The sequence below is a fragment of the Lucilia sericata genome, unplaced genomic scaffold (genome assembly GCF_015586225.1).
Source record: "Lucilia sericata isolate MDLA Ls3-8-SP2 unplaced genomic scaffold, ASM1558622v1 Contig001385F_arrow, whole genome shotgun sequence".
NCBI classification, from domain to species: Eukaryota; Metazoa; Arthropoda; class Insecta; order Diptera; family Calliphoridae; genus Lucilia; species Lucilia sericata.
Genome location: NW_023995325.1, coordinates 107,593 through 127,500, shown reverse-complemented (window position 1 = coordinate 127,500; position 19,908 = coordinate 107,593). Strand labels below are relative to the sequence as shown.

The window sequence follows — 19,908 nt, the reverse complement described above, 5'->3', positions numbered from 1 at the left end:
AGTGCGTTTTAATTTAAACGTTTAGTTTTGGTTGTGTGTGTGTGTGTGTTGTTTAAGGCAAAACAAGGGGGATTAAAATTAATGGGAAAACAAAAATTCTGCCGACAGCAGCGGCCACAGTGGCAGCAAAGTAAATTTACTTTGCAAGTAAATTTTAGTACAATGAACTGTTGAGAACTAAGAGAAGAGAGCACAATAACAAAAAGAAAAAAAGAGTAAATTAGCGGGTGCTAAAGCCCAGAAACATATGGCAACTCCATTTAAGGGGGAATTTTTCATAGTGAAAGAGAGAGATTGTATGAGAAATGAAACATTTTGTTTTGTTTGGTTGGCTTGAAATATTTTACTCGCCTGAAAATTCGTTTGAATCGAACGCTCGATACAACTGCACGTCGTTCTCCTGCGTTTTTATACTTGTGTGTTGCCGATAACGTTATTTTGTTGGAAACGTCGTGTTGTGTTTTTTCTGTAAAAAAGTTTTTTTGTGTGTTTTTTTTTGCTGGCGTTTCTGGCAATACATAAAAATTAATACGAAAAAGAAAATTTCTTAAAACGTTTGAAAAAAAAAAGTTAAAGAAAAAACCTTTTAATAGCAAAATTAAAGAAACTTAAAAGAAAATAAAGAAAATTAATAACTAAAACTATTTGATAAAGCTACGACTTTTAGTTTTTATAATAAAAGTAAAGAAACTACGCACTAACTTTAAAATTATTTAAATTTTTTTTAAACCAAGAAATAATTTAAATTTATATACAAAAAACACTTGTGAAAGTTTAGTTTAGAGAGAAAGCTGTTAAATTTGTTTGAAATTTATAAATACCATAAAAAAAGTAAGTTTTTTTTTCATTATTATATATAATAATTATAATAAAAATGGTGTAGAATTTCTATATCCTCTTTTTCTGTTTTTGCCCCTGTATACATATAGTCACACAAAACATTTTGTACAATTTGCTTTTGTATAAAATTTTTCATATTTTTTTCTACTTCTTGTGCTCTATAGTTTATTCTTCATCTTCTCACACACTTCCTCTAATAGAAAACAACAAAAACAAAATCCTCGGAAAGAGGAAAAAATTTTCATAAATTACGCCCCGACGTCGTCTGCAGTTGCACTGTCTGTGTTTTGTTGTTGTAATAAATTAAACTCCTTTTTTTTTCTAACAAAATTTTGTTTATTTTTTATCGTAAAACTTATAAATTTTAGTTCAAATTTTAAAAGTTTTTTTTTAAACTTTTTAATTAAAAAACTTAATTAAAACATTAAACAAACTACGCAACTTTAATTATATTATACAAAAACAACAACAAAAAGTAAATTGTCTGCTGCTCTTCTTTTTATTTTATGTATACACTCACATTAACACATTTTATTTCCTCTATTTGTTCTAAAAAAAAAAAACAACAACTAGAAAACAAGAAAAAAATCAACTGTCTGGCCGCCATCCATGCACATACCAGGCATGGAAAGTTCAGTACTTTGGTACTTTTTGATAGCGAAAAAAACTTTGTTAATTCTGGTACTTTTTTTACTTACTTTTTATACTTTTGATGATAATTTGTCCACATAGTAGCCAATAGATAGTCTATTATATAGTCTAGTTTATATGCTAGCCTATAGTCTATAATCTAGTCTAGTTAATACATCTGTGTGTGTAGTTTATAGTCTAATCTATTGTCTACTCTAGAGCCGGATCAATAGACTAGTTTATTGTCTAGTCTATAGTTTAGTCTATAGTTAAGTTTATAGTCTACTATATAGTCTATCTAGTCTAATCTAAAGTCTAGTCTATAGTCTATGTTATAGTATCGTCTGTAGTCTGTGTTGTAGTATTGTCTTTAGTCTAGTCTGTAGTATAGTTTAGTCTATAGTATATATTATAGTCTTTTCTATAGTATAATCTATACTAGTCTATAGTCTATTTTATATTATAGTCCATAGTCTAGTCTATGTTATAGTCTATATTATAGTCGAATCTATAGTCTAGTTTATTGTCTAGCCTTTAGTTTATTGTCTAGCCTTTAGTCTAGTCTAGACAAGTCTTTAGTTTAGTCTAATTGAATATTAGTTTAGTACAAGTTAGTACTTTTTCAAATTTTCACTTATCCACGTCTGACACATACCACACACACATACCGTACACACATTTCCACACAACACAATTCTTTAACATTAAATTGTTTTTGTTTTGCTGCTGAGCACAAAAAGGAACAACACCAACAACTTTGCTCAAAATTTAAAAAGAAAAAAAAAAAAAAACAACTCTCTGTTGACGTCTCTGCTAACGTTAGAAAAAACAGCGGTTAATGCCTTCTTAACATTTCCTTTTTATTATTTAATTCCTATTATAAGCAAGAGAAACCAACATTTTGCAATTTTTTCTTACACACTTTTTACTCTCTGTATATATTCAGTTTCAAATTGTTTCAGTTTTTCAGTTTATTTTCGTTTTGTTTTTTTTTTACAGCACTTATTTTTGCATTCTCTTTTGTGTTATTATTGTCCTTAAGTGTTGCCAACTTTTTGTTTAAGCTGTGCATTTTGTAAAGCCGTTATAATTTTATTTTTCTTTGCTATTACATTTGTCTTTTTGCTTTTTAAAACATTTTTTTTGTGCTTGTGTTATTTTTGTTGTTGTTTTTTAACTATTTCTTACTGAGTGTTGTATTAGCGTAGGTTAGTGTTGTTTTTTGCATTTACCTTACTTTGTTGTTATGGTATGTGGGCAAAACTTTTTTTTTGTAATTTTTTATTTGTGTGTTTTTATACGTTTATTAACCTTCTTTTAGCCGCTGCATCTTTTGTAATAGAGTTTTTTTAATAAAATATTTCTGTTGTAGTATTTTAATTACCGGATGTTGAAGTTACTTTCGTTTTTTTTTTTTTTTTTTCTGAAACTCTCAACAAACATCTGTCAGTTTGTTTTGTAGTTTACTTCTGAGCATCTCATTATTTTTCCCGAAATAGGTATTAAACGAATAGGTACTAGGTATTGTAAATAAATATCAAGTTTCACATATTTTTCAATTTGCACAGTGGGTGAAATTTGTTAAAAATTAAATAAAATGCGGTAAATTTTGAATTTGGTTCTAGTTCAGTTCTGTATCAGATATTGTTTAGTTCTTAATAAGTTTTAGTTCTCTTCGAAATAGGTATGTTCTAGGTAGTTCATACCCATGTATTTAGTTATGTTCTAGATTTGATCTATTTCAGTTGTAGTTTAGTACTTCATATCTAAATCAGTTGATCTAATTCAGTTCTGAGTAAGATTAAGATCTGCAGTTTATTTTTAGTTAATTTGTGGATTAGTTCAAGTTTAGTTTGGGATTAGTTCTAGTTATTACCTATCTGATTTACGTTTAGTTCTGAGTTCTAGTTTATATCTAGATTTCTTCACGTCTAGATCTAGGTCAGTTCAGTTTTAGATTAGTTCTAGTGCAGTTCCGGAATAAGTCTTGTTCAATTTTAATTCAGTTCTACTTTTTATACCTATCAATTCTAGTTTAGTTTTTGTCTAGATTTGAATCAGTTTTAGTAAAAATTTCTTTAGTTCTAGTTGGGATCTAGATCAGTTTATAACCCACTACGGTAAGTCTACTTTTGTTTAAGATCAATTATAATTTAGTTCTTGTTCAGTTTCTACATTTACCTCAAATCGTGCAATTTCATTTCAAGTTTTGATTTGCTTCGGTTCTGCTTTATTTCTACTTCAATTCTTTTTCAGATCTAGTTTCATTATATTAAAGTTCTAGTTCCATTTTAGATCTTGTTTTGTCCTAGTTCAGTTTTAGTTCAATTCTAGTTCAGTTCTAGTTCAATTCTACTTCAGTTCTAGCTCTGATTTGGTCTAGTTCTGTTCTAGTTGCGTTCTAGTTCTGTTTAGTTCTAGTTCTAGCTCAGTTCTGTTTAGTTCTAGTTCTGTTCTAGATCTGTCTTAGTTCCAAACCAAATTTCATTTACATAAATGCACCTGTTTGTCTCCAAAAACAGGAACTTTACGTTATCTGTTTTTATTTTTATTACTGTGTCTTTTCTAACTAATCAAATCATTGTCACTTTTATTCGGCGAATTCTGCTCTAAATGACTAATATGTACCTAGAAAAAGAAAAAAACAAATTCAATTTGATGCTAGTTTACTACATATTTACGTTATTTAAATTACTATTTCCGGTTTATTTGCTGTTAAACTATTTGAAACAGAAACAAACCAAAACAGCCAAATCATCATCGTCGTCATCAGCTCTATACTGTCTGTCTATGCAATATAATATAGCTTCTCACTATGTATTTTTAAAAATAACTTTTTGTTTATTTGTTTCTAGCTAAAAAAAAAGTATCATTAGAAAAAAAAACCTAAAAAAGTGTGTGTGGTATGAGAGAAAAAGTACATTGTACAAAATATAAATAAAATAAAAATGAATGTTTACTCATATGTGAATTACGTAGTAGTAAATCATTGAAATTTCATGGAAAAATCTAGGTCGAAATGCCAGCCGCCACTGCTAACTAATTCAAACAAAATATTTACAACACACACAGGCACCAACAACAAACAACATCAACGAACTCTCTAAGCAAATAATAATGTTTTGTACATTTGCAGCAGCGCACAGTCATGTAAGGCGGTGAAGACTCAGTCTGACACGCCGGTGGCCGGACGTAGACATGTAGTACATATTATAAAACGTCATAAACAATTTTTATGAAAGTTGTGTTGTTGTTTTTATAACAATTTCGATTTGTTTGCAAAATTAAACTTATTCAATGAATTGTTTTTGGTTTTACAAATACAACTGGCAACTCTGTTTATAGTTGTAGATGTTAACCCAGTGAACAAATTTGGTCTTATATCAGATATTGGAAGAGAGAGACATTGACAAATGATCAGTGTCACTGACTGTTGTAAGCTTACACATACATAAGTTAAAGGCAAGAGATCTCTTGTCAATCTCTGGCTTAAATTACAACTAAAACTTAACTAGAACTGACCTAGAATTGAACTTAGAACTGAACTAGAACTGGACTAGAACTGAACTAGAGCTGAACTAGAACTGAACTAGAACTGAACTAGAACTGAACTAGAACTGAACTAGAACTGAACTAGAACTGAACTAGAACTGAACTAGAACTGAACTAACTGACTAGAACTGAACTAGAACTGAACTAGAAACTGAACTAGAACTGAACTAGAACTGACTAGAACTGAGCTAGAACTGAACTAGAACTGAACTAGAACTTAACTAACTGAACTAGAAACTGAACTAGAACTGAACTAGAACTGAACTAGAACTGAACTAGAACTGAACTAGAACTGAACTAGAACTGAACTAGAACTGAACTAGAAACTGAACTAGAACTGAACTAGAACTGAACTAGAACTGAACTAGAACTGAACTAGAACTGAACTAGAACTGAACTAGAACTGAACTAGAACTTAACTAGAACTGAACTAGAACTGAACTAGAACTGAACTAGAACTGAACTAGAACTGAACTAGAACTGAACTAGAACTGAACTAGAACTGAACTAGAACTGAACTAGAACTGAACTAGAACTGAACTAGAACTGAACTAGAACTGAACTAGAACTGAACTAGAACTGAACTAGAACTGAACTAGAACTGAACTAGAACTGAACTAGAACTGAACTAGAACTGAACTAGAACTGAACTAGAACTGAACTAGAACTGAATTAGAACTGAACTAGAACTGAACTAGAATTGAACTAGAACTGAACTAGAACTGAACTAGAACTGAACTAGAACTGAACTAGAACTGAACTAGAACTGAACTAGAACTGAACTAGAACTGAACTAGAACTGAACTAGAACTGAACTAGAACTGAACTAGAACTGAACTAGAACTGAACTAGAACTTAACTAGAACTGAACTAGAACTGAACTAGAACTTAACTAGAACTTAACTAGAACTTAACTAGAACTGAACTAGAACTGAACTAGAACTGAACTAGAACTGAACTAGAACTGAACTAGAACTGAACTAGAACTGAAATAGAACTGAACTAGAACTGAACTAGAACTGAACTAGAACTGAACTAGAACTGAACTAGAACTGTACTAGAACTGAACTATAACTGAACTATAACTGAACTAGAACTGAACTAAAACTAAACTAGAACTTAACTAGAACTGAACTAGAACTGAACTAGAACTGAACTAGAACTGAACTAGAACTGAACTAGAACTGAACTAGAACTGAACTAGAACTGAACTAGAACTGAACTAGAACTGAACTAGAACTGAACTAGAACTGAACTAGAACTGAACTAGAACTGAATTAGAACTGATCTAGAACTGATCTAGAACTGAACTAGAACTGAATTAGAACTGAATTAGAACTGAACTAGAACTGAACTAGAACTGAAATAGAACTGAACTAGAACTGAACTAGAACTGAACTAGAACTGAACTAGAACTGAACTAGAACTGTACTAGAACTGAACTATAACTGAACTATAACTGAACTAGAACTGAACTAAACTAAACTAGAACTTAACTAGAACTGAACTAGAACTGAACTAGAACTGAACTAGAACTGAACTAGAACTAGAACTGAACTAGAACTGAACTAGAACTGAACTAGAACTGAACTAGAACTGAACTAGAACTGAACTAGAACTGAACTAGAACTGAACTAGAACTGAACTAGAACTGAACTAGAACTGAACTAGAACTGAACTAGAACTGAATTAGAACTGATCTAGAACTGATCTAGAACTGAACTAGAACTGAATTAGAACTGAATTAGAACTGAACTAGAACTGAACTAGAGCTGAACTAGAACTCAACTATAACTGAACTAGAACTGAACCAAAACTCATTCAGTACTTAACTAGAACTGAACAAAAACTGACTTGAACTTATGTATAAGATATATAAAACTGAAGTAGATTTAAACTAGAATTGAAAATATCGACAATAGAGTGACCCAAAACTTTCATCTTTGACCACGATATGCAGCTGTTTTACACAATTTATATAAATTCCTTTTTTTACACTTAAATAATTTTTATGTCTTAATTTAATTTTATTTTAAGAAACTTTAACGTTTCGCATATAGTCTTCAAAATATTGTTATTTTTGAAAAGCAGATGTGTAAGATAAAGACGAGGCTTCTTCCAAAAAAAAAAAAAAATTAAAAAACATTTAACAGGTGTTAATTTGTAAGAAAATACTATAAATGTAATAAAGGTACAGTTTTTTTTTTCTTTTCAACATTTTTATGTAATATTTTGTTTCATCATCATTTAAACTATTTTATGACTCTGGTGTGTCTTCTTAGAATACTAAGAACTTAAAGAAGTCTTTCTTTACCCTACCAGTAAGTAAAAAAAGATGTGTAATGTAAAGAATATAAAAAAACAAGTCATACAAATGCTGCCTTATGGTTTTTACGAGTCTTTACGACTGTATGCTGTCCGTTCGTCTGTTGTGTATTTAAGAATGTTGATGACCGTAAAAAGTCATAGAGGAGACTACTACAGACAGCTAACCAGTCAAGAAGCATAACCAAAGACAACGACCACACCACATGTTTTACTTTACTACTACTAAAATTCCTTAATATTTTAAGCGTCAACTGACAACATCGACCACTGTTGGTGGTGTTGTGTAGTACGAGTAAAAAAATTCCTGATACACGATACCTACTTGTATCAATAGTAAAGTTTGCAAACTGCTCATTCGAACAGCAAAGTTAGCTTGTGTCAATTGGCTAGTCTGCTGGTCGTCGAGACAATCACTAGTCAGTTAGCTTAGTATGTAGTACATAGTTAAGCGTTCAATAAGAAGTGTCCCGGTTAAACAAGAATATTTATATTGCACCCAACATTACTTACTTAACATTTTTGCTGTGCTCTCTCTATATCTAACCCTCTTCTTACAAGCGTTTTAAGATTAAATTAATACAGTAGTTCTTGTTCAGTTCTACTTTAATTGATAGTTCAATTCTACTTCAATTGGTAGTTCAATTCTAGTTCAGTTCTAGTTCAGTTCTAGTTCAGTTCTAGTTCAGTTCTAGTTCAGTTCTAGTTCAGTTCTAGTTCAGTTCTACTTCAGTTCTAGTTCAGTTTTAGTTCAGTTCTAGTTCAGTTCTAGTTCAGTTCTAGTTCAGTTCTAGTTCAGTTCTAGTTAAGTTCTAGTTCAGTTCTAGTTCAGTTCTAGTTCAGTTCTAGTTCAGTTCTAGTTCAGTTCTAGTTCAGTTCTAGTTCAGTTCTAGTTCAGTTCTAGTTCAGTTCTAGTTCAGTTCTAGTTCAGTTCTAGTTCAGCTCTAGTTCAGTTCTAGTTCAGTTCTAGTTCAGTTCTAGTTCAGTTCTAGTTCAGTTCTAGTTCAGTTCTAGTTCAGTTCTAGTTCAGTTCTAGTTCAGTTCTAGTTCAGTTCTAGTTCAGTTCTAGTTCAGTTCTAGTTCAGTTCTTGTTCAGTTCTTGTTCAGTTCTAGTTCAGTTCTAGTTCAGTTCTGCTTCAGTACTAGTTTAGTTCTAGTTAATTTCAAGTTCAGTTCTGTTCTAATAGTTATGGCACAGTTCTAGTTCAGCTCTAGTCCAGTTCTGTTATAGTTTTGTTTTAGTTATTTTCTAGTTCTGTTCAAGTTCTGTTTTAGTTCTGTTTTAGTTCTGTTTTAGTTCTGTTCTTGTTCTGTTCTACTTCTGTTCTAGTTCTCTTTAAGTTCAAGTTCTAGTTCTGTTCTGTTCTATTCTGTTCTAGTTCAGTTCTAGTTCTGTTCTAGTTCTGTTCTAGTTCTGTTCTAGTTCTGTTCTAGTTCTGTTCTAGTTCTGTTCTAGTTCTGTTCTAGTTCTGTTCTAGTTCTGTTCTAGTTCTGTTCTAGTTCTGTTCTAGTTCTGTTCTAGTTCTGTTCTAGTTCTGTTCTAGTTCTGTTCTAGTTCTGTTCTAGTTCTGTTCTAGTTCTGTTCTAGTTCTGTTCTAGTTCTGTTCTAGTTCTGTTCTAGTTCTGTTCTAGTTCTGTTCTAGTTCTGTTCTAGTTCTGTTCTAGTTCTGTTCTTGTTCTGTTCTTGTTCTGTTCTAGTTCTGTTCTAGTCTAGTTCTAGTTTTGTTCTAGTTCTGTTCTGTTCTAGTTCTGTTCTGTTCTGTTCTGTTCTAGTTCTGTTCTAGTTCTGTTCTAGTTCTGTTCTAGTTCTGTTCTAGTTCTGTTCTAGTTCTGTTCTAGTTCTGTTCTAGTTCTGTTCTAGTTCTGTTCTAGTTCTGTTCTAGTTCTGTTCTAGTTCTGTTTCTAGTTCTGTTCTAGTTCTGTTCTAGTTCTGTTCTAGTTCTGTTCTTGTTCTGTTCTTGTTCTGTTCTAGTTCTGTTATAGTCTAGTTCTAGTTTTGGTCTAGTTCTGTTCTGTTCTAGTTCTGTTCTGTTCTGTTCTAGTTCTGTTCTAGTTCTGTTCTAGTTCTGTTCTAGTTCTGTTCTAGTTCTGTTCTAGTTCTGTTCTAGTTCTGTTCTAGTTCTGTTCTAGTTCTGTTCTAGTTCTGTTCTAGTTCTGTTCTAGTTCTGTTCTAGTTCTGTTCTAGTTCTGTTCTAGTTCTGTTCTAGTTCTGTTTCTAGTTCTGTTCTAGTTCTGTTCTAGTTCTGTTCTAGTTCTGTTCTAGTTCTGTTCTAGTTCTGTTCTAGTTCTGTTCTAGTTCTGTTCTAGTTCTGTTCTAGTTCTGTCTAGTTCTGTTCTAGTTCTGTTCTAGTTCTGTTCTAGTTCTGTTCTAGTTCTGTTCTAGTTCTGTTCTAGTTCTGTTCTAGTTCTGTTCTAGTTCTGTTCTAGTTCTGTTCTAGTTCTGTTCTAGTTCTGTTCTAGTTCTGTTCTAGTTCTGTTCTAGTTCTGTTCTAGTTCTGTTCTAGTTCTGTTGTAGTCTAGTTCTAGTTTTGTTCTAGTTCTGTTGTAGTCTAGTTCTAGTTGTTCTAGTTCTGTTCTAGTTCTGTTCTAGTTCTGTTCTAGTTCTGTTCTAGTTCTGTTCTAGTTCTGTTCTAGTTCTGTTCTAGTTCTGTTCTAGTTCTGTTCTAGTTCTGTTCTAGTTCTAGTTTTGTATTAGTTCTATTCTAGTTCTGTGTTAGTTCTGTTCTAGTTCAGTTCTAGTTATGTTCTAGTTATGTTTTAGTTCTGATTTAATCCATCTATAAATCCGAAACAACATTTCAAAAGTTTTTCGTAGGCATGCATCTCTTCTATTTATTGAAAACCCATTTAAGTTCATACTTCTTTTCGCCAAAAAAAAATCATTGATTTTATTTTCTGCCAACAAACGTCATTGGCCTTGTGCGCCCCACTATAACAAAAATAAGTAAAAGCAAAACTTCTTTCTTACTCTCTTTTTTGAAAAAATTCTTCAGCTATAACGTAAATCTGCATTAGTTTTCAGTTCTCTTAACATATTTTTATATTAGTTATTTCCATTTCCTGTGTTTTTATAGACGTTTCCTGTTTTAATAGGTTTGTTTCTGCTAAATTTTATTTAAAAATTGCAGTTACTCTTTCTTTTTCGTTTAAACTCTTTAATAAACTTTGCAGAATTGCTGTTCTCTCTTATATTATGTTTCTCTCTCTTTCTCTCTTATCTTGGTCATTCATAATGTTGTTGTTTTGTGTCTGTTACATAAAAAAAAACTATGTTGTATATTTTTTCGGTGTTTTGTTTTTGTGTTTTCTTTCTACACACAAGTTTTCATATCTTTCATCGTAGTAGTTTTATAGTATTTTTGTTGTGTACTGTACACACAATAAAAATTCATTAAAGAAAGAACGGATCAGACAAAAACAACAAGAAAAACAACATAATGTTGTTGTTGTTGTATTTTTTCGGTTTTGTTATTGTTGTCATATTCTGCATTACCAACCATTTATATTTTTCAATGCCGGTTCCTTTTTTTCTTCTTATTTCCCTTTACATTTCATTCTCCCCTTGATGAATATTTGGTGTTTTTATGTTTTTAACAGCTTGCTCTCCTTGAATATTGTTGTTTTGTTTTTCTGTGTGTACAGTTTTTATATTTGTTTTGTATCAAAATTCCTGACTGCCTGCTTGTTATTGTTGTTGTGTCTGCTTTAATCCTAGTTTTATATTTTTGTTTTTGTTGTATACTATTTTTATGTACATTTTCTTTTATGCGCCTTTTTTTTCTTGTTTTGCTCGTACATATTTTGTTTTGAGCTGCACTTGCCCAGCAAACAGATTTTTCGAATATTGTTGTTATTGGTTGTTGACACTTCAGTTGTTTATTATTTTTTATGCTGGTTTGTTTACATTTTTCATGCTGCATTTATGATGAACTTATTGATTTCTTTTTCTGAAGCATTTTTGCAATAATTAATTGTTTATTTTAGGTGAAGTAGGTAGTTATTGATGATATTCTTCTTAATTTAAACCGTTAAGTTTAATATATTTCGGTATATAAAACGAAAATGTTTTTTTCTATAATTTGGACCCGCTCAGTTCAGTTCTAGTTCTGTTCTAGTTCAGTTCTAGTTCAGTTCTAGTTCAGTTCTAGTTCAGTTCTAGTTCAGTTCTAGTTCAGTTCTAGTTCAGTTCTAGTTCAGTTCTAGTTCAGTTCTAGTTCAGTTCTAGTTCAGTTCTAGTCAGTCTAGTTCAGTTCTAGTTCAGTTCTAGTTCAGTTCTAGTTCAGTTCTAGTTCAGTTCTAGTTCAGTTCTAGTTCAGTTCAGTTCTAGTTCAGTTCTAGTTCAGTTCTAGTTCAGTTCTAGTTCAGTTCTAGTTCAGTTCTAGTTCAGTTCTAGTTCAGTTCTAGTTCAGTTCTAGTTCAGTTCTAGTTCAGTTCTAGTTCAGTTCTAGTTCAGTTCTAGTTCAGTTCTAGTTCAGTTCTAGTTCAGTTCTAGTTCAGTTCTAGTTCAGTTCTAGTTCAGTTCTAGTTCAGTTCTAGTTCAGTTCTAGTTCAGTTCTAGTTCAGTTCTAGTTCAGTTCTAGTTCAGTTCTAGTTCAGTTCTAGTTCAGTTCTAGTTCAGTTCTAGTTCAGTTCTAGTTCAGTTCTAGTTCAGTTCTAGTTCAGTTCTAGTTCAGTTCTAGTTTCAGTTCTAGTTCAGTTCTAGTTCAGTTCTAGTTCAGTTCTAGTTCAGTTCTAGTTCAGTTCTAGTTCAGTTCTAGTTCAGTTCTAGTTCAGTTCTAGTTCAGTTCTAGTTCAGTTCTAGTTCAGTTCTAGTTCAGTTCTAGTTCAGTTCTAGTCAGTTCTAGTTCAGTCAGTTCTAGTTCAGTTCTAGTTCAGTTCTAGTTCAGTTCTAGTTCAGTCTAGTTCAGTTCTAGTTCAGTTCAATTCTAGTTCAGTTTGTTTTAGTTCAGTTCTAGTGAAGTTTTAAAAAGTAATAAATTTGGCGGGAATATAACTACTAAACTCTTATACAATTTATTGAAATTGCAAACACAAACAATGTTCAAATTCTTAAGAATTTCAAAATGATTGTTTACCTCGTTTCTTTTAAAAATACTACATTTAACATATCCTTAATTCCCAGAAATATAACTTAAAAATAAACCCTACTATATATACTAAACTCATACACACAAATTTATTTATAAATCTTGCAAACAAAAACAAAAAAAAAATAAGTCAAAAGAATAAAAATTCTCCTTAACTTTAGCGCCAAAATTCAATTCAAATAAATGCAATCACCTTCAACAATAGTCAAGAATTTTTAAACCAAAAAAAATTGTTTACAATCAAAGACGAAGACGTAAACAACATTGTTGTTGAATGTCTGTATGATGGAGTAAAGGAGGAACATAACAGCGAGCGCACTCTATAAGATCCTAATCAGTAAATGTGTGACTTAAAAAACCACAAAAACAACTCGCGCCATTCACTACTACTCAATAAAACTCCACATTATGGGTAAATTTTTTAAAAACAACGACAACAAACTCTGATTTCCTTTTACTGGGCTGTTTAAATGTGTGGGAATAAGTTGGAGGAACCATAACAACGATATTTTTGTGAATTGAAACAAAATTGTTCGTACTAACTATGCTCCTCTCGTTGTGGGGGGATCATTATGTTCTGTATATGATCATCATTCATTCCTCTTTTCTGTTTTGTTTTTCTTTTTTTTTTTTTTGATAAAGCAATGAACTTTTGTTGTTTTGATCTAAGAAAAGATCCCCTTAGTCCTTGAATGTTATTGACTTGTTTACGATTTATTCGTACACTCGTTTTTTAGAACAATTTTATTTAAAAACAAACTTACCAAAGTTTTTTTTGTTGAACGATTTACCGACAAAAATCTTAAGTTTTTGTTATTTATATGTATGTATGATGAAGATTCGTTTTCGTTTTTCTTTTTTAATTTGGCGCGTAAATTCTTTGTTTTGTTGTCCCCTATAAAAGTTAACTTTTTGTTTTTTTTTCTTCTCATTCTTAGGCGGGGTTTATTAAGGTTTAAAGATTGTCTACCATTTTTATATAAACAATTTTTGGAATGCAAAATAAACTCGAGTCTGAATGATGATGAAAGCAAACAAATAAAGCAAAAAATCGCGCGCAACATTGTTGTTTTCAAGTCAATAATATCAACAATAACAACAACAACTGCATTGTAAAAAGTTCAAGATTCTTTGGAAAATAGAAGAGTTAAATGCCCCTGGTTTCAGTTGTAGAAGTCAATAACTTCATCTTTGTTTTTTTTTAGCTTTCAGAAGGATTACCTCTAGTTATGTTCCAGTTCTGTTCTAGTTCTGTTCTAGTTCTAGTTCTGTTCTAGTTCTGTTCTAGTTCTGTTCTAGTTCTGTTCTAGTTCTGTTCTAGTTTCTAGTTCTGTTCTAGTTCTGTTCTAGTTCTGTTCTAGTTCTGTTCTAGTTCTGTTCTAGTTCTGTTCTAGTTCTGTTCTAGTTCTGTTCTAGTTCTGTTCTAGTTCTGTTCTAGTTCTGTTCTAGTTCTGTTCTAGTTCTGTTCTAGTTCTGTTCTAGTTCTGTTCTAGTTCTGATCTAGTTCTGTTCTAGTTCTGTTCTAGTTCTGTTCTAGTTCTGTTCTAGTTCTGTTCTAGTTCTGTTCTAGTTCTGTTCTAGTTCTGTTCTAGTTCTGTTCTAGTTCTGTTCTAGTTCTGTTCTAGTTCTGTTCTAGTTCTGTTCTAGTTCTGTTCTAGTTCTGTTCTAGTTTCTGTTCTAGTTCTGTTCTAGTTTGTTCTAGTTCTGTTCTAGTTATGTTTCTAGTTCTGTCCTAGTTCTGTTCTAGTTCTGTTCTAGTTCTGTTTGTTCTAGTTGTGTTCTAGTTGTGTTCTAGTTCTGTTCTAGTTCAGTTCTAGGTCTGTTCTAGTTCTGTTCTAGTTCTGTTCTAGTTCTGTTCTGAGTTCTGTTCTAGTTCTGTTCTAGTTTTGTTCTAGTTCTGTTCTAGTTCAGTTCTAGTTCTGTTCTAGTTCTGTCTAGTTCTGTTCTAGTTCTGTTCTAGTTCTGTTCTAGTTCTGTTCTAGTTCTTTAGTTCTGTATCTGTTCTGGTCTGTTCTAGTTCTGTTCTAGTTCTAGTTCTGTTCTAGTTCTGTTCTAGTTCGTTCTGTTCTGTTCTAGTTCTTCTAGTTTCTGTTTCTAGTTCTGCTCTAGTTCTGTTCTAGTTCTGCTTCTAGTTCTGTTCAGTTCTGTTCTAGTTCTGTCTAGTTCTGTTCTAGTTCTGTTCTAGTTTTCTGTTCTAGTTCTGTTCTAGTTCTGTTCTAAGTTCTGTTCTGTTCTTTCTAGTTCTGTTCTAGTTCTGTTCTAGTTCTGTTCTAGTTTCTAGTTCTGTTCTGTTCTAGTTCTGTTCTAGTTCTGTTCTAGTTCTGTTCTAGTTCTGTTCTAGTTCTGTTCTAGTTCTGTTCTAGTTCTGTTAGTTCTGTTCTAGTTGTGTTCTAGTTCTGTTCTAGTTCTGTTCTAGTTCTGTTCTAGTTCTGTTCTAGTTCTGTTCTAGTTCTGTTCTAGTTCTGTTCTAGTTCTGTTCTAGTTCTGTCTAGTTCTGTTCTAGTTCTAGTTCTGTTCTAGTTCTGTTCTAGTTCTGTTCTAGTTCTGTTCTAGTTCAGTCTAGTTCTGTTTAGCTCTGTTCTAGTTCTGTTCTTGTATAGCTCTACATTTGTTATTTTGAATTAGTAATCAAAAGTTTGCTGTTGGATTCTAAAATTAAACACTTACATATCAAGCTCTTTAATTTCTATATGATGATGCTGCCAAACTGATATGATAATAGTGTATATAAAGAGGAATATGTATGACGGTTGTCTGGCCAAGATGTGTAAGATACTAGATAAATACAAAAAGAACTTAAAGTAAATTAAGATACATAAGTAATGTATGCTCTGAAACCGATATTTTTCAGCTTCATTATATATTTTATAGTGGAATGTACATTTCTAAACACTTCTGCTTTTCTTAAAAACTTTTGCACTGCCAACGCCAACGCTGCCGTCGCTAATTTGTATGCACTAGGAGTGAGTACTTTAAGAGGAATCTTAACAGCGAATACATACTCCTTTTTAGTTACTTGTGTATGCTGCTGCTCTTTTTTTGAGGCTGTTTGCTATTTTTCTACACTTAACAATATTAGTTTCATTTTAACGAGTGTTTAGATTAGTTTATTTTTTCCATTTACTGTGTTGTGTTCTTTTCTGCAATCCTGTTACTTTTGAAAACGTAAAGTTTTGTATTGTTGGTGGATGTTGCGTGTTTGTTACTTACTTACTGCTAGCTTGCTGTTTTACAAAAGAACTTTGGGGAATTTTTAATTGTCTTAATACATATAAAAATATAATTATAATTCACCCCTTTTTACAAACAATATTAATAATTCTTTCATGTATTTTTGTATAATCGCGTGCCATTTATATTTAAAAGTTATTAATACTTTTTATAATATTAAAAGTAAAATATCTATTGTGTGTTAATTTTAGATCCAGCTAAAAGAAACTGTTTTAGTTTTAGGGGGGTTTTTCATTTAAGTAATGTTTTACAAATACTCTGGAGAATTGTTGATTCGTTTTGAGGTGTCCCAAGGAATTTCCAAAAAAACTTAAAGGAAACTTTTGAAATATTTAAGTTAAAACTCCAGAAATTAGTTTTAAAATATTAATCATTTACAATTTTGTGTAAAATTTATAGTGAAGTGAAGTGGAAAAATAATGATTTTTTTCAATGTTCAAAAAATTTCGAAATTAAGTTCGAATTTTCGAAGTTCTCCTAAAATGTTGCAAATTGAATTATGTATATTCATAAAATTCCATCATAGAACAATAATATTCAGCTTCTGTAAAAGTTTTAGAAAAAAAATAAAAAAAAAAATAAATGAAAATTTTTCAAAATTTATGGAAATTTTTCAATGGTTTAAATGGTTTAAAAGCTATAATTTGTTTTCAGAATTGTTATTTTAAGTAAAATTTATGAAATCAAATCGAAAAATAATGATTTTTTAAATGTTCGAAAAATTTCGTAATTAAGTTCGAATTTTCGAAGTTCTCCTAAAATGTTGCAAAATTGAAATGTATTCATAAAATTCCATTATAGAATAATAATATTTAACTTCTGTAAGAGTTTTAGAAAGAAAATAATCAATTTTTTTTAAAATTTTAGGAAAATTTTCAAAATTTTAGGAAAATTTTCAAAATTTTAGGAAAATTTTCAAAATTTAAGGAACATTACGGTTTAAAAGCTATAATTTGTTTTCAGAATTGTTATTTTAAGTAAAATTTATGAAATCAAATCGAAAAATAATGATTTTTTAAATGTTCGAAAAATTTCGTAATTAAGTTCGAATTTTCGAAGTTCTCCTAAAATGTTGCAAATTGAATTATATTCATAAAATTCCATCATAGAACAATAATACTCAGCTTCTGTAAGAGTTTTAGAAAAAAAAAATAAATGACAATTTTTCAAAATTTATGGAAATTTTTCAATATTTAAGGAAAATTTTCAAAATTTAAGGAACATTATGGTTTAAAACCTATAATTTGTTTTCAGAATTGTTATTTTAAGTAAAATTTATGAAATCAAATCGAAAAATAATGATTTTTTAAATGTTCGAAAAATTTCGTAATTAAGTTCGAATTTTCGAAGTTCTCCTAAAATGTTGCAAATTGAATTATATTCATAAAATTCCATCATAGAACAATAATACTCAGCTTCTGTAAGAGTTTTAGAAAAAAAAAAATAAATGACAATTTTTCAAAATTTATGGAAATTTTTCAATATTTAAGGAAAATTTTCAAAATTTAAGGAACATTTTGGTTTAAAAGCTATAATTTGTTTTCAGAATTGTTATTTTAAGTAAAATTTATGAAATCAAATCGAAAAATAATGATTTTTTAAATGTTCGAAAAATTTCGTAATTAAGTTCGAATTTTCGAAGTTCTCCTAAAATGTTGCAAAATTGAAATGTATTCATAAAATTCCATTATAGAATAATAATATTTAACTTCTGTAAGAGTTTTAGAAAGAAAATAATCAATTTTTTTTTAAATTTTAGGAAAATTTTCAAAATTTTAGGAAAATTTTCAAAATTTTAGTAACATCTTTGAAAATTTTGTTAAAAAAGCTATAATTTGTTTTCAGAATTTTAGTTATTAGCAATTTTAAGTAAAATTTATGAAATTTAGTCCAAAAATGATGATTTTTTAATGTTCGAAAAATATCGAAATTAAATTCGAATTTTCGAAATTCTCTTAAAATGTTGCAAATAACTAAATTTTTATAAAGTATCGTCTAACATTTGTAACATTAAGCATTTTTACCAATTTTAGGGAGAAAATAGTGAAATTTTGAAAAAAAATTTTTCAAAATTTAAAAAATTAAGAAAAATTTTTAAATTTTATTTAAAAAACTAAGAATTGTGATGCTAAATTTTTACTATTTTCAATTTTGTATAAAAATTATGAAGTAGAATAGAAAAATATAGCATTTTTCAATGTTCGAAAACTTTCGAAATTAAGTACGAATTTTCGCAGTTTTCTTAAAATGTTGCAAATAACTATATTTTTATAAACTAATAGCTTAAATTAGTAATATTTAAAATTTTTACAAATTTTAGAGAGAATATGGTGAAAATTTTGAGAAAATTTTAAAGAAATTTCGAAATTTTGGTTCTAAATTAAAATTTTAACTTAAAGTGTTTTGAATTTAATAAATTTCCTGCAACATATATAAAAAGTCAATATTTCCTCAGGAATTTCAATAATTTTTCTTCAACTTAAACATTCTTTAGCATACAACAGCAGCCATGGCTGTGGCTCTGCTGCGCTTTAACGTTAGCAGAAAATGCAGAAAAACCGTTAAAATTCCTAATGTTTTTTTTTTCTATTTCTAATATTTTTCACATAGTTTTACATACTAGCAATGGCATAACCACAGAATACAACAAACTAATGTCATTGGTAAATACGCCCAACAAATACCAGTCAAAGAAGCTAACAACAGCCAAAGCAACTAATAAGATTTTGTCAACAACTTTTGAAAGCCAGCACAGTGGTATTATTGAATTGTGTTTAAGAGAAGATAGCAGCAGTAGTTGCTAGTTTTTGATTATAAATATCTTCTTTTAATATAAAGAAGCTCTTCACAGTAGGGTTCTATAGTTGAAACGAAAAGTCGACTTTTCGACTTTTTGCATTTAGTTAAAAGTCGACTTTTCGACCTTTCGACTTTTTCCATTTTATGAAAAGTCGATTTTTCGACTTTTCGACCTTTTTCATTTATTTAAAAGTCGACTTTTAGACTTTTCGACTTTTAGTATTTTATAAATGGTCGACTTTTTCCGACTTTTCGACTTTTTTCCGACTTTTCGACTTTTTTCGACTTTTCGACTTTTCGACTTTTTTCGACTTTTCGACTTTTTTTCGACTTTTCGACTTTTTCCGACTTTTTTCAACTTTTCGACTTTTTCCGACTTTTCGACTTTTCGATTTTTTACGACTTTTTGACTATTTTCGACTTTTCTTTTGACTATTTTTTACTTTTTTTTGAGTTTTTCCGACTATTTTAGAGTTTTTGACCTCTTTTCCACTTTTTTAAAATATTCGACTTTTTTCGACTTTTCGACTTTTTCCGACTTTTCGACTTTTTCCGACTTTTCGACTTTTTTCGACTTTCTTCGACTTTTTTCGACTTTTTTCGACTTTTTTCGACTTTCCGACTTTTCGACTTTTTTCGACTTTTATTTACAAAGTCGACTTTTCGACTTTTTTCATAGACGATAGTCGAGTTATCGACTTTTTTGGAACAAAATAGTCGACTTCGACTTTTTTCGAAAAAAAGTCCATTGTTCGATTATTCGAAAGTCGATTTATAGAACCCTACTTCACAGTCGTTATTGTAACGTTGTATGGACATGAAAAGTTTTTGAAGCAAATATAAACTAAATATTGAACTTGTACCTACGATACAATCATACAACAACGTTTGTGAATTGCACAATTGTTTTAAAATTTTCCTTTTTTTTAAGATTTTCATCTCTTCTTGTCCTTTTGTTATACAAATTTCGCGCCTTATAGTGGTTGTTGTTGTTACTAGTTTTATTTATTTTTATGAGTAAAACACAGACGACTTCCATTTGTTTATTTGTCTCGGACTGTTTGAGATGTTAAGCTGCAGCAATGATGGTTGGTTGGTCTTTGCTTTTTGCTCCTTGTAATGTGTTTAATCTTCTTTTTATTTTGTTTAACGCTCGGTTCATTGTACGTACGTGCAGCATAGAACGTAGAGTAAAACAAAAAAAAGAACCATGAACGTCATGAGTTAAACGTTATTTTATTCAGGTTTAGAATTCTTAGAATTTTTCTATACCTCAACCACATTCCTGTTGTTGTTGTTGTTGGATGTATGTCCGTCTGTCTGTTGTCTTAGCAAAAATAACATAACAAAATTTCTGGTCTTTCAGGATTTCTTACTTCTTTCTGTGTGTGCTGGATGCTTAACAAAATCCATTTTATGTTCTTTTTGTTCTTCTCATTTTCTT

The 19,908-nt window shown here is 30.2% G+C and overlaps 1 protein-coding gene across 3 annotated transcripts in view; it reads left to right on the top strand.

Moving 5' to 3' along the window:
* The first annotated feature begins 137 nt into the window (after positions 1–137).
* Positions 138–19,908, top strand: part of LOC119611179 (protein spitz-like) — a 34,352-nt gene continuing 14,581 nt past the window's right edge. The window contains exon 1 of one of the 3 annotated variants that reach the window (XM_037966678.1): positions 138–831. The gene's annotated coding sequence lies outside the window, so the exon portion shown is untranslated. The remainder of the gene's footprint in view (positions 832–19,908) is intronic. The other 2 variants (XM_037966677.1, XM_037966676.1) reach the window with 2 other exon arrangements.